This window comes from Protopterus annectens, chromosome 3.part0 (assembly GCF_019279795.1).
Source record: "Protopterus annectens isolate FY-2018-M chromosome 3.part0, PAN1.0, whole genome shotgun sequence".
NCBI lineage: Eukaryota > Metazoa > Chordata > Ceratodontiformes > Protopteridae > Protopterus > Protopterus annectens.
This window is the reverse complement of record NC_056731.1, coordinates 1,947,859,912-1,947,873,046: the sequence shown is the minus strand read 5'-3', so window position 1 is coordinate 1,947,873,046 and position 13,135 is coordinate 1,947,859,912.

Genomic DNA, 13,135 nt, shown 5'->3' with positions numbered 1-13,135 from the left:
AGGAAGATGGCTAGAAAGGTGCTTGGTGTGACATCTGGAAAGAGGAAAGAGGACAAGGAGACCTGGTGGTGGAATAAGGAAGTACAGGAGAGTATACAGAGAAAGAGGTTGGCGAAGAAGAAGTGGGATTGTCAGAGAGATGAAGAAAGTAGACAGGAGTATAAGGAGATGAGGAGCATGGCAAAGAGTTGCATGAATGGTTGGGCACTAAGGAGTGAGAAAAGGACTTGTACCAATTGGCTAGACAGAGGGACTGAGCTAGTAAAGATGTGCAGCAGGTAAGGGTGATAAAGGATATTGAGGGAAACTTACTCACAAGCGAGGAAAGTGTGTTGAGCAGATGGAAAGAGTACTTTGAGGGGCTGATGAATGAAGAGAATGAGAGGGAGAGAAGGTTGGATGATGTGCAGATAGTGAATCATGAAGTGCAGTGGATTAGCAAGGAGGAAGTAAGGATAGCTGTGAAGAGGATGAAGAATGGAAAGGCTGTTGGTCCAAATGACATACCTGTGGAAGCATGGAGGTGTTTAGGTGAAATGGCAGTGGAGTTTTTAACTAGATTGTTTAATGAAATCTTGGAAAATGAGAGGATGCATGAGGAATGGAGAAAAAGTGTTTTGGTACCGATTTTTAAGAATAAGGGTGATGTGCAGAGCTGTAGTAACTACAGAGGGATTAAACTGATCAGTCACAGCATAAAGTTATGGGAAAGAGTAGTGGAAGCTAGGTTAAGAAGGGACGTGATAATTAGTGATCAGCAGTATGGTTTCATGCCAGGAAAGAGCACTACAGATGCAATGTTTGCTCTGAGAGTGTTGATGGAGAAGTACAGAGAAGGTCAGAAGGAGTTGCAGTGTGTCTTTGTGGACTTAGAGAAAGCATATGACAGGATGCCTAGAGAGGACTTGTGGTATTGTATGAGGAAATTGGGAGTGTCAGAGAAGTATGTAAGAGTGGTACAGGATATGTACGAGGGTAGTGTGACAGTGGTGAGGTTTGCAGTGGGAGTGACGGATGTGTTTAAGGTGGAGGTGGGATTACATCAAGGATCAGCTCTGAGCCCTTTCTTATTTGCAATGGTGATGCACAGGTTGAAAGACGAGATCAGACAGGAGTCCCCGTGGACTATGATGCTTGCAGATGACATTGTGATCTGTAATGAGAGTAGAGAACAGGTGGAGGAGACCCTGGAGAGGTGGAGATATGCTCTATAGAGAAGAGGAATGAAGGTCAGCAGGACTAAGACAGAATATATGTGTGTGAATGAGAGGGAGGATAGAGGAATGGTGAGGATGCAGGGAGTAGAGGAGAAGGTAGATGAGTTTAAATACTTGGGATCAATAGTTCAGAGTAATGTTGAGTGTGGAAGAGAGGTGAAGAAGATAGTACAGGCAGGATGGAGTGGGTGGAGAAGAGTGTCAGGAGTGATTTGTGACAGACGAGTACCAATAAGAGTGAAAGGGAAGGTCTATAAGAGGGTAGTGAGACCAGCTATGTTATATGGGTTGGAGACAGTGGCATTGACAAAGAGGCAGGAGTTAGAGCTGGATGTGGCAGAGTTAAAGATGTTAAAATTTGCATGGGTGTGATGAGGGTGGACAGGATTAGGAATAATTATATTAGAGGGTCAGCCCAGGTTGGAAGGTTTGGAGACAAAGCCAGAGAGGCAAGATTACGTTGATTTGGACATGTGCTGAGGAGGGATGCATAGTATATTGAGAAAAAGATGCTAAGGATGAAGTTGCTAGGTAACAGGAAAAGAGGAAGGCCTAAGATAAGGTTTATGGATGTGGTGAGAGAGGACATGCAGGTGGTTGATGTGACAGAGCAAGATGCAGAGGACAGGAAGAAATGGAAACAGATAATCCACTGTGGCAATCCCAAACGGGAGCAGCTGAAAGAAGAAGAAGACCTCTGGGCAGAAACCAGAGCAATAAAGTATATTTATGCATGCACATTCTGGCCATTAACTCTGGCCTTAAAACAATAGGCAGGATGCATCACTCTAGACTTGCTGACTTCGAGTTTTAACATTGAAGGGTCACAACATGCTTTATATGGTCAGTAGAATGCACTGTTATTACATTTTTTCCAGTTCCACATTTAATACTATTTTTACCATTTAAGACAACAAGCCTGTGGTTTACATTAATATTTACAGATGACATAATTATCTCCAAAATTCTATCTGGCTAGGCTGGCAGCCTTCATCTATTTTCACCCTAACTTCACATATCTCCCCCCCCCGGAGAACTCAAGCTAGTTTTTCAAGTGACCCTTGAGAAACGCTGCTTGAGGGAGTTAGGTTTATCGGAGTATACCTTACCCCGTTCCCTGTCTTGAGAACCCATCTGCATTGGCATTGCTAATCCTGTGGTGCTGCATGGACATATCATATGCTTGCAACCCCAGGCTTCATCTTAGCAACTTGGCATTTTTCTGGCTGGCTCTGTTTGACCATGTTAGGGGGTTGTGATATGTCATAACAGTGAATTTCCTTCCTTCCATACAGATAAGGCTGAAGTTTCTGCAGTGCCCACACTATGGCTAGACATTCCTTTTCTACAGCTGCATAGCATTCCTCCCTGGGTTAGAGCCTATGACTGATATAAAACACTGGGTGCTCTTCCCCCTCTGAAGAAATCTAGCTAAGTACAGTCCCCACCCCATGGTTCAAAGCATCCACATGTACAACAAATTCTTTGCTGTAATCTGGACTGGCTAAAACAGGGGGTCCTCCCAAAGCTTCTTTAAGCTTCTGGAATGCCTGCTCACATGCTGGGGTCCACACTACCTTATCTGGCCTGTTCTTCCTTGTCAGGTCTGTGAGGGGAGCAGCTATGGTACTATAACTGGGGACAAACTTTCTGTAGTGCCCTGCTGTCCCTAAAAATGCACTCACCTGCTTTTTAGTAACAGGTGCAGGCCATGCTTGAATAGCTTCCACTTTGGCAGGTTCTGGCCTTATCTTACCACTCCCCACTCTATGTCCTAGGTAGGAGACCTCTGCCATACCCACCTGACATTTGCTCGGCTTAATGGTCAACCCTGCCCTCTGTAGTCTGCCCAGCACCTCCCTGACATGTTGAAGGTGGTCTTGCCAGGAATGGCTGTAGATGGCAATATCATTTAGATAAGCAAGAGCAAACCCTCCTGCTCTTGCTAGGATATGATCTACCAGCCTCTGGAAAGTTGCTGGGGCATTCTTCATCCCAAAGAGCATCTTTGTGAACTCATACAAGCCAAAAGGAGTCACAAAAGATGACTTCTCTCTAGCACTGGGAGTCAAGGGCACCTGCCAGTAACCCTTGGTAAGATCAGTGGTTGTAAGATACTTAGCCCCACCCAGCTGCTCTAGGGCCTCATCTGTCCTAGGCATTGGGTAAGCATCTGACTTTGTGTGACTATTTAATTTCCTGTAGTCCACACAAAACCTGGTGCTGCCATCCTTCTTTGGCACCAACACCACTGGAGAGGACTGTTGGACTCTTGAATCACCCCTAGTTCCAACATCTCCTGTACCTCCTCCCTCAGAATCTGTTTGACGCTGTCAGGCACTCTGTAAGGGGCCTGCCTTTTAGGCCTTTGGGTTCCTGTATCCACTTGGTGGTTCCCTAGGTGGGTGCACCCTGGTTTCCCAGTGAACATGTCCCCATATTCCTGCAACACTGCTCAGATTTCTCAAACCTGGGTAGGAGATAGCTGCTGAGACATTGCTACCTCTTCCACTGAGGTGTCAGCCCGAGCCTCACTGAGGAGATCAGTCCCCAGATCTCCCTCAGACTCCTCCTGCAATCCACTGCAAATGCTCAGCACCAGGACCTCCCTATCATGGTAAGGTTTCATCATGTTAACATGGTACAATTTGTGCCCCTGCCTTCTACCTAGCAGTTCCACCATGTAGTTAACATCACTTACCTTTCTTACCACCTTGTAGGGTTCCTCCCAAGCTACTTGCAGCTTGTTGTGTCTGACAGGAATGAGATCCATTAACTGCTGCCCCACAGCATACTCTCTAGCTCGAGCATTCCTGTCATACCACACCTTTTTCTGTTGTTGGGCTTCTGCCAGGTTCTTCTGGGCCAAGCCCATGAGTTCCTTCAGCCTTGTCTTGAGGTTTAGGATGTATGCCCCAACAGACTCTTTGTGAGACTCGCACTCACCTTCCCACTCATCTCAAATTAAATCTAGAGGTCCCCTCACCCTATGCCCATACAGCAACTCAAAGGGTGAAAAACCTGTGGATTCTTGGGGAACCTGTCTGTAAGCAAACAACAGATGGGGCAAATATTTGTCCCACTCCCTCTTAATCTGATCTGCAAATGCTCGTAGCATGGATTTGATTGTAGAGTTTAACCTCTCAACAAGACCATTAGTCTGGAGATGGTAGGGGGTGGTCTTCATGTGCTTCACCCCACAGGACTTCCACAGACAAGTCAGCAGGTTTGACATGAAATTGGCACCTCTGTCAGTCAGTATTTGTTTTGGGAAACCTAACCTGCTGAAAATCTCTAACAACACATTTGCCACCTTCTCTGCCTCAATGGAGGACAAAGCCACCACCTCAGGGTATCATGTAGCATAATCAACTTCCACTAGGATATACTTTTTCCCTGTGGAATTTGGGGTACTCAGAGGACCCACAATATCCATAGCTACCCTCTGAAATGGCTCCTCAATCACAGGCAAAGGCATCAAAGGAGCTCTTACCTTGTCTCCTGCCTTGTCTACCTTTTGGCACTGCTCACAGGTCCTGCAGTACTCTGTTACATCTCTGGAAATTCCAGGCCAATAGAAGTTCTGCATAATACACCTCTTGGTACGTTTTATGCAGATTATGACCTGCAAAGGGAATATCATGGGCTATGGCTAGAAGTGCCAGATGGTAGGCTCTAGGCACTACCAACTGCTGTACTCTCTCACCTTCTAATCCTCCCTCAGGGGTCCAGTCTCTGTACAGTAACCCTTTGTCCCAGTATACAGATTCCCCCTTTCCTTGAGAATAAGGTGCCTCCCTAGCTACCTGCCTCAGGCCATGCAATTTAGGGTCTGAGAGCTGAGCCTGTCTCAACTCTCTCTTTGTAACCCTTCCTAGCTCCCCTTCCACAGGAAGTCTGGCATCCTCTGACAGTGGTGCCTCACTGTCAGCCTGGGTACTACTACACACCTCTACCTTTGCAGTCACTCTGTCCCAGGGAACATCGGTACCCACAAGCAGCTGTGGCTCATCTTCAGTCGCACTGCTACAGGGTAGCACCCTCCCTGAAGGAACCACCTCACCAGTCCTGGCTGCAAGTATGCAGTCTGTCTGAGTCTCCCCCAGGCTACCAGACCCACATTTTTGTCTCCTAGCCTGACTGCATGTAACTGCACAAACACATGCTACTGCCTCATCCAAATCCTTCCCTAACAGGACATTTGCAGGATGGTAGTTTGGTACCCTTGTTGTCTCAAGACAACCTACTATTGGCATTTTGTCTTTCTGACTTACTGGCTCCCTCACCTTTTGTTCCCCACCTTGTCTCCATGGACACCTGTATGCCACATGGCCCCACTGGTTGCATTCAAAACATTTAACCCTAGATCCTGGATGTGTACCTGGACTAGTGGCTTCCCCTGCTACTGGCAGATTCTGTTGGGACAGTCTGTGCTGCCCACCATGGGTTCCTTTAGACCCATGAGCAGTACTGAGGGTCCCTTTCCTGTGCAGGGCTGCCCTGCTTGCCAGGCATAGATCTCCCTTCTTCCCCATCTCATCTGAAGTGACACATTGTCTATCAGCTAACAAGATCCTCATGTCCTCAGGCAAAGTGCTAAGGGCTTGTTCCCTCACCAAAAGGTCTGCCAGCCCTTCAGAAGTGGTGACCTGACATCCACTCACCCACCTATGGAAATAACTGCTCAGTTCAGCAACATATTCACAAACACTTTCATCTGCCTTGCGTCTGTGCTCACAAAACTTTTTCCTATATGTTTCAGATGTTAACTTAAACAATTCTAACAAGTGATTTTTAACAGCAGTATAATCAAAACATGCAGCGTCAGACATTTTTGACAAAACTGTTACAGCTTTGCCATGGAGTAAGGGGGTCAGGAACCATACCCAGAGCCTTTGGTCAACACTATACTGTTTGCATACCCTCTCAAACATATGAATGAAACTATCAAAATTATCCCCCTTTAAACTGCGGAAGAACTTTACTGACCTTTTGTGCTTCTAGGGTCCAGTTACTCCCTTCCCCATTACCTCCATGACTCTGGCGAAGAGTCAGTATTCCCCTCTCATGCTTCCTCTGCTGCTCCTTTTCCTCAGCTTCCAGGTGTAGTAGTTTCTCATTCTCCTCAGCCTGTAGATTCCTCAGTCTCTCAGCTGCTTCTATCTCCAAACGCCTGGCCTCCAACTCAGGTCTCTTTAGCTCCAGATGGATTTTAAGTCCTCTGCAGAAAGGTTGAGCTGTCCATTCTCCGAAGGTATTATATCTCCACTGCCAGTCTGATTGTCCTCCTGGTTGCTGTTTTCTGATGCAGCTGTATCCAAGGCTGCAGTCAGGTCTGCCTTAGACAGGTTTCCATGCTCCAGTCCCCTAGCCTGGCACATCTCCGCCAGCTGGCTCCTTGTCAGCTTTCCATACTCCTCTGCTGACATGCTGCCTGCTCAACCTGACTAACTAAGCTAACAAAAGAAATTGTGGTCTGAACTCTGAGTATTCACTGAGTGGCTGATTTAGAGTACAAAACACCTTCAGAGCTCACTGTACACAAGCTACAGGAATTCACTCTATCCACACCACTACAAGCCAATTAGTATTTGCCAACCAATTAATATGTAGTGTGGATATCCCAACACTGCCAAACAATTAAATGTGATGCCCGTGCCCTGGTCCAGCAATCAAGGAGCCTTAATCCTCACTACTAAAACCAATGAGGGACATCTCATATAGGAGGAAAGGATAACAAATACACACAGTAAAGTGCAATTTCCCCTTACAAACACGCAGAGATCACAGTCAGCCTGGGGCTGATTGCTCCCTTGCTCTCCAGGTCCCCAATAAGACTCCCCACTGACACAGCTATAGGGTCCAGATCTCAGTCTAGTGGGCAAGCTAAAACCTCCAGCACCCTCTCTGTCCAACCAGTCCTTCGTGTCCCTGCCCAAGTAGCTGACACACACACACACACACACACGCACACACACACACACACACACACACACACACACACACACACACACACACACACACACACACACACACACACACACTTTGAGAAGAGTTTATATAACCACAGACACTCCTGGGGAAGGCTGGCACAGGTTCTCCAGCTGTGTCCCTTTTTCCCAGACTATAAGGTAGTACCAGCTGCCACCACCCACTAATACTAATATTTATCAGCTACTCAAAGGCCCTTAAAAGGGTGTCCAATTATTACTGTGAAATATTATTATCCAATTGGTAGTATAGCCCAGGGCTAAAGCTATTGAAGTGGCTTTGTACAATTTTACCAAAGGCATGCAAGTATTCTAAAGAGCTTAAATTATCTCTACAAAAGCAGCCACAATTGAAAGGGTTTAAAAATATTTAATAACAAATAATCAAAACACAAGACAATACTTTTTACTACACAGTGCTGGTCAAGAGTTCAGAGATCACAGAAAAATACTTAAAATAATTCAGTAGTACAGTTCTGACATCACAGAAAAACACAGTCTAATCTTTCTAGTTTCTAGCTATTTCTAAGAGAAAACACAAATCTAAGATAAACTTACATATAGAGCAAGACAGTGCTGGAGAGTTGGATGGTCAAGACAAAAATGCTTAATGCTCTCTGATTCTCTGTTTTTAAAATCACACTCCTGGTTCACATTACATCATTCTTCACACTTCCCTGGGTTCCCAGGCTAACAGAAACTACATTTACATTCTTCACCTCTGGGCAGAAACCAGAGCAATAAAGGACATGTATGCATGCAAATTCTGGCCATTAAGTCTGGCCTTAAATCAATAGACTTGCTCACTCCAAGTTTTAACATCAAAGGGTCACAACATGCTTTACATGGTCAGTAGCGTGCACTGTTGCTACATTTTTTCCAGTTCCACATGTAACACTATTTTTACCATTTTAAGACAACAAGCCTGTGGTTTACATTAATATTTACAGATGACAGAATTATCTCCAAAATTCTATCTGGCTAGGCTGGCAGCCTTCATCTATCTTCACCCAACCTTCACAGTCTGAGAATTCAAAACTGTACATAGCAGACACCATTCAGGGTCTCAGACACAAGTGGAGACAGCATGCCACCCAAAGACTCCCTTACTACTTTTTTCTTCTTGCTGACAAAGGAAGGAAGAACAATGCAGACAAGTAACTGCACCATACGTTCAACCAAGGATTAAACACTGAAGACAGGAAGTGGAGCCTGAAGGAATTGGTGACGTTTTAAGACAGTCAAAAGCAGGTTCAGGTAAGAAAAATGTGTTGACAGTCTGCACAACCATGGAGTCGTACTAACCCATGCATAAAACCTACACAACCAGTAGGGGAACAAAGTAACAATATCTTTTTCTACACAGCTGCTCACACAAACATTCAAACAGAATGTTCAAATGACAAAAAGTGACAAAGATTTCAAATAATTTTCCTAGCAAAACACAACTTATTTTCTCTGGGAAAGAAACACATTTTCCTCAAAACACTAAGTTTAGTGAAAGTTTTCCTCAACAGAGTATGTATCTGCCAGTCTTGAAAGATCACTAGCAATCCAGCAATTCCATGGGGCCTGCTGAAGTAGTACTCTTCGGCAGCAAAAAAGCTCTGAAATGTTCATTCTCCGTCCTTTATATGAAGCTCCTCTCAAGCTGCTGACAGAGCATATGGAGGGTGCCCTTTAGTTTTGAAAAGCTGGCTGGTAGCAGTGGGGTAGGACCCATATAGTATTGGCTACTACAATAATGATCTAATACTGAGCATATGATATTGCCTGTTATTGACAACGAAGCATTTAGAGGCATACTATAAGGCCATGCAGCTTAGATTAATATATTTGATTCAGGACTTTGAATATATACCCAAATAGAAGCACAACATAGACACAATGCCTGACAACAAAAGGATCATTTTTGATATTTGGGCAGATTTTGGAAAGGACTATAAAGAATATTATGTGCAGTCTTATACACATAAAACTTTGAAGCAAGTCTTCACATTAAAAGACTTTAGGACATGGATAAATGAAATAGCACAAATAGACTATACTATACATAGTAATACGACAGGCACAGAAGAAAATGGAATGAACATTTGGAAAAGAAAGAACAAAGAACCAAGGTTTTGAAAGCAGATGATAAAAAAGACATGATGCAATAAAATGGGATGAAACTAGACAAAATTTGGAGCCACTGAACTCGGATTAATGTTCATGTGCAGATCTGATGTTAGGGTTGAAGGAAGATATGCAGAGGCTGGAAAGTAAATTAGTTAAACCTCCAATAGTAGATTTTATAACTGAGGCCAGAAGAGAAATGGCAGATGGAAAGTACAATAAGGCAATATTAATTTTGAGAATACAGTATAAAATTAAAAATAATGTGGAGTGAATGATTAAAGATATTACAGATGAGTACTGGAGGAAAAAGATGCCTTATCCCCAGCTAAGCAACTATATTTCTGCATGGAAATGTAAAAGGCCCATATGTTATTGGTTCTCCTTCACAAAGTCGAATGGCCACAATCTCGAAATGCATATGGTCGGGAACATATGCTCGAAATTGTAGAGGCTCGACTGTGTGAATGGGGAACGGCATACAGCGCAGAATGGGAGATTTCCCTTTCTGCGCTGTAGTGCGACCTCGGAGTTGGAATAAATAAGTAGCAGGGTGTGTGCACTTTTGTTGTGTTACATTTTTTTTTTTTCGTTCCCTTTCACAAAGTTGAGCTTCTGAAATTCGAGCATATAACATTGGCCATATGCATATTGAGTTTCAGAACGTTCGACTTTGTGAAGGGGAACCATTACCACATACAAGATGCAGACATTGGAGATATGATGGTTCTGAAAGAGGGTCCTGAAGGTATACATTTTTGTTCCAAAAATCCTATGCCCATGTCTTTCCTTATAAACACTCATTTAAAGACTCAGGGCTTGAAACACCATGCCCAGTCCAAAATGGTGAAAGCTTTGGCATCTGACATTCCATTCACTCCAAAAAAGAAATTCAAAATTCTTAAGTCTGAACTATTGCATGCCCAGTTTCCTGAGATGTACCTGTTGAGGTGTTGCAGGAGCCCACGGTATACCCGATAATTTCTCAGGCTCCCACTACTGTGACCCTTTCAAAGGCTGGTATGGTGTCTGATTCAAATGTCCAATAATACTGCTCATGCCTATATAGTTAAGAAGGGGGAAACCCAGACTCATTATTTCTGAGGAATTGGAGGGCATACATCATATCCTGGTTAGGAAAGGGGTGTCTGGATCTTTGATTGAGGTATGCCATGGTTTGGATCTCCTGTGCTTTGCAAAAGCAGACATAACCCCTCCTTTTTAGATGTCTCAGGAAAAGGAATGGATGGAATTTCCACACGACCTACACAGGGCCATCTTGTTTCTCAAGCCTTCTTCCTTCCTTTCTTTCAACATCACAGACAGCATGAATCCTCTTCTGAGGAGGAGGAGGAGGATGAAGAATCTTATTCAGATAAATGCTCTTTAACTTATTCCCCAGGAAAATGGCTTCTGATGATGAAGACGTTATCTCCTGGCTCTCCTGTTGAGGAAATCTCCTTTGTTGCAGCATTTTGAATAAGACGCAAGAAAATCTTCTGATGTGCAGAACTGACGTTACATCTGCTGGAGGTAGGCAGGAGGAGCTCCTATGCCTAAAACTGTCCTTCCAGTTTTGGAAGCTTTTCTTGATGCATTTCATCTACCTCTGTGTCATCTGACTCCCAGACTCTGGCCCCTAAGAGGCCTAATAGGTTTTATAAAGTGCCAGAGAATATAAAATTCCAATATAAAAATCATATCCCTCTCTGTTTTCTGTCTCAACTGACAAGCCCTCCAAATTTTTACCTGCTTCTAACATTTTGCCTTTAGATAGAGACAGTAGGGGCTAGGACAGTTATGGAAAGGAGGTTTACACTTCTGCTACTCTGGCCTTCAGGGCATTGCATTTTCAAATCCAAATGACAAAATATTTGGTGTCTGTTCTTGGTAAATTGAACAGAACTTTTGACTAACCTTGAGGTTTCTGAAACTAAGGGGCAGGCTGTTTCTATGGTGGGTAAGGCTACTTGGGTGGCCAGACATGTCATCAGATGTAGCTATGATGCAGTGGAAACTTCTTCCATGGTGGCTGCTGCTGAGTCTGTCATCAGAAGATTTGCATGGCATCATTCCCCGTCTCTTCCTGAGGATATCAAAACTAATCTGTTAGACTCATGTCTTAACAGGGATTTACTTTTGGTCCTACTGCTACTGCAGACCTATTCAAATCTTTACAGGAGAAAGGAAAAATGATGCAAAATTTCAAGCAAATCAGATTAGTTCCCAGGTATCAAAGGAACCACTGGCTAAGCCCTCTTTCTTTTCTTGTAGAGACCCAGAATCTGTTCAGAAAGGCAGGAATTTGCCTATAAAAGATTTCAGGACATACCTACAAGAGATTCCATGTCTGGGAAACCTTTATTTCCAGACAACTCAGCTTGACTACTTTCTGCCACCCCCTCGGTTCACCCCTTACCCTGTCAAAAAGATTAACCTCCTCCATTTCAGCTCTGCACTTCAGACAGATGGGTCTTTTTTATTATTCAACAAGACTACAAAAAGACTTGGAAAGAAATTTCATCCTTCAGTGGAACTGAGGAATTCCACTTTCTCCTTCCATCCAGGTGTACCTTCTCTCTACAATTTTGAAGGATCTTTCTTGTTAAAGTACCATGGAATCTGTACCACCGAACCTCCGAGAAAATACTTTTATTCTCTACTTTTCCTAATACCTAGAAAAGAAGGAAGCTGCAGACCCATTCTGGACTTGTCTCACCTCAGTACCTTTCTGAAGGTACATTCCTTCAAAATGCTTTCCCCTTTCAAACTCTTCTACCCTTCATTTTATCCCAAGCTTTTCTAGTATCCTTGGATCTGAAAGATGCTTACCTTCATATCTCCATTCACCCTTTTTAGGAAGTTCCTCTGGTTCTGTGCTTGTTCATCACACTTTCAGTTTTCTGTGTTACCCTTTGGGTTATCCACAGCCCTCAGCATTTTCACAAAGTTCCTAGCTCCATTTATTGCCTTTTGCAGGACTTATACAAGCAACCTTTCAGGAAGACCTGTTAAAATATCTCAAGCTACTCTATCTCCCTTCTGCAGAGGTGGGATTTATTGATCAATCTACAAAAGTCTGCATTCACTCCCACCCAATATCTTGTCTTTCTGGGCTGCACAAGTCTCTTGCTAGCCCTTTTCCCACAAGAGAAGGTGCATACTCTGTCAATGAACTTTCAGTCCCTCATTTCTCATCATTCTTGGAAGTGTTTACATAGGTATTTTTATACCCCAAGTAGGCTCCAAAGAATATTTCCTCAGGTGGATAGCAAATGTTGGAGGTGTGATGGGCAAGAAAGAGGAAGCTGGGAACATTTTTTTTGGGAGTGTAATGAGCTGACAGATTTAGGGATTCCCTGCAGAATGCTCTGTCGGAGATGCTGGGTGAGCAGATTGAACTGACTGCGGAGATGATTTTTTTTTGAGTTATGTTACTGAATTGAAATTGCCTAGACATAGTAAAGCCTTGCTGAGTTTAATTATGGTGGCTGCCAAAAAGCAATTACTAGAAAATGAAAATCAAAGTCTAGACCAACTTTACTAGAAGTAGTGAATATATTAACAGAGATAAAACAACTGGAATTGGGATCTTTAGAAAAGGGAAGGTGCAAACTACATAGGAAAAATGGGACTTGTGGGAACAATATATGCAGAGCAGGAACGAGGTTTAAGAGGCAGGATTTGAATGAGCCATATAATGATTAACCGATAATGACTGGATGGTTTATAAGTGGGGTTCCTATTATATAATTGAAGATGCAATTCTTTGAATGTGTCTTGATCGAACTTGAAAGCACTATAGACAGCAAA